We start from the raw sequence: 2156 nt of genomic DNA, 5'->3' as shown, positions 1-2156 counted from the left end.
TTGTTCTCTTTTTTAACTTTATTTTGTATTTGGGGTGTAGCCGGTTAACAAACAGTGTTGTGACAGTTTCAAGTGACACCAAGGGGAACAGTTCACCCAAACACACACATGCGTCCTTTCTCCCCCACACTCCCCTCCCTTCGAGGCTGCTACATAGCATTGACATCCGTGTGCCAAACAGGGAGTCCTTGTTGATTCCTAAGCAAAGCGGACGTTTGTTGATTCATCAGAGACTCTGTCAGAATCTTTCCCAGAGGTTAGCGAGGAGTTTTCCTGGAAAACACTCAGCCCACCCCCTGTTGCCAGAGGAAGAGTGTTTATATACGGATGTTAGTTTTGGGAGAATTTGGTGAACTGGACCAGCTCGTACAGAGATGGAAACAGCTTGTCACCATCAACACTGTCACCACTCCCCAGTAGGTTCAGCCTCCCCCGAATGCGCCCCGAGTCCTGACTGCTGAGCAGGCCAAGCCCGCTCTCAGCCCCCAGCACCTCCTCCCGCAGGGCCGCAGCCCGCACGCGCCGGAGGGACTGACCGCTCGTACCCTCCTCCCCCTACTCACAGGCCTGCACGAGCCAGCTCCCTGCTCTGGTTGAAGGTGGAAGAAGGCCAAGCAGCAGCCTCAGAAACAGCGCACAGGATACCCTCCATTCCCAGGAGTGCGGGCTCATCATTTAGGGCCTAGGGGACACGGGGGTGGGAGAAGCCTCAGCGCTGGACACTGTGAGAGCCTGTCTGCTGAACAGACTCAGGGACTGTCTGTTGGCCATGGGATCTGAGGAACAGGAGAGATTTGGTTGGACTGGGGCTAGCTGGGAGGGTTTGCCATGGTCTAAAGCACAGGCTGTGTCTCTCTGGGCTGAAAATATTAACTGCTGAGCACTAGCTCGCACCACAAGAGGGTATTGGTTAGACGTGTCCTGAGATGTAAGAGCTTCTTAGGGACACAAGAGGAGATACTAGGAGGATGTGAAATGCCTTGTAGAGCCTGAACCGTATGCCCAGCCTTCTGACCCCAGTTTTGGGAGGTAGCAGTTTCTTATGCATGTCCCTGGTGGTTCAGATGGTAAAGAATACACCTGTAATGTAGGAGACCTGGGTTCCATCTCTGAGTCGAGAAGATTCCCTGGAGAAGGAAATGACAACCCACTCCAGTATTCTTACCTGGAAAATCCCATGGACAAAGGAGCCTGGTGGGCTGCAGTCCATGGGGTCACAGGGACATGATTGAGAGACTAACACCCTTAGGGCAGCTGGTTTGCTTGGGTCTGATCAGGGAGAGGCACAGGTGAGTGTTGCTTTTGACAAGTTAAAGAATCTTTGGGCCTAGAAAAGAAAACAGCAGTCTCAGAGGCCATTGCTGAATCATCTAACTTCAGGAAAACAAAACCAAACTTTAGGTCCCGCCCTGATGCTCCAGGCTGGTTGCATCTACCTGGGACTTATCACCCCTTGTCCAGAGGATTTATCACCCCCTGCCCAGTTACACATGCCATCTCAACTAAAGAATACCCAAAACAACCCGCCTGACTAACATTTCCCTTATCACTTCCACAAACCTCCCTTTGAATATGAAGCCTCCCTGATCCCTCTCAGGCTCAGCTGGGTCGCTGGCTGACTGCCGCCCCTTCTTGCCTGAATAAAGGTCACCTACTTCCGTTGAAGTCGTCTCTCCTTTTCTGCCTCAGCCCAATCTAGATCTTACAACCAGCACTGTCTGAGAGAAGAGGGCAAACAGGTGCCCCCCGGGAGTCAAGACACAGGCTGCTTAGTCAGCAAGACAGCTGTGAGGGCTGGAGTGGGCACCTCGTGGGGACTTTCCTGCAGTCCCTGGGTGCCCTGCAGTTCTAAGCTTTGGCCTGAATGCATCATAAGGAAGGAGCCTTTGCATTCTACCTATTATGAGTTAACCACTAAAGGAATGTTGACTATAAGCTTGTACATAAAGTCCCATCTCTGGGAGCCCTGCATCCCAGGTAATGAGCACCAAGCTAAAATAATAACTTTGTTTAGCTCACAGGAAACTCCCTGACCAGACTCTCCTGTGAATCATGGCAGGGAGGAGACATTAACACATCCCGTCTGGAGCCTGATCAGAATGAGGAAATATTTGACTTTCCTCCCCCACCACCTTTGAGAATTAACATAAAAGAAG

General features: G+C 51.4%; 1 long non-coding RNA gene across 1 annotated transcript; it reads right to left on the bottom strand.

Annotated features, from left to right (window-relative positions):
- Nucleotides 1–288: 288 nt before the first annotated feature.
- On the bottom strand, nt 289–1847 carry LOC132345165 (uncharacterized). Its single transcript, XR_009494321.1, has 3 exons — nt 1656–1847; nt 1166–1327; nt 289–682 (listed from the first exon to the last, which is right to left on the bottom strand). It is a non-coding gene; the product is annotated as an uncharacterized lncRNA (long non-coding RNA).
- Between the last annotated feature and the right edge of the window lie 309 nt (nt 1848–2156).

Source organism: Bos taurus, chromosome 4, assembly GCF_002263795.3.
Source record: "Bos taurus isolate L1 Dominette 01449 registration number 42190680 breed Hereford chromosome 4, ARS-UCD2.0, whole genome shotgun sequence".
NCBI lineage: Eukaryota > Metazoa > Chordata > Mammalia > Artiodactyla > Bovidae > Bos > Bos taurus.
The sequence above is the reverse complement of the archived record's forward strand: the minus strand, read 5'-3'. Positions and strand labels throughout refer to the sequence as shown.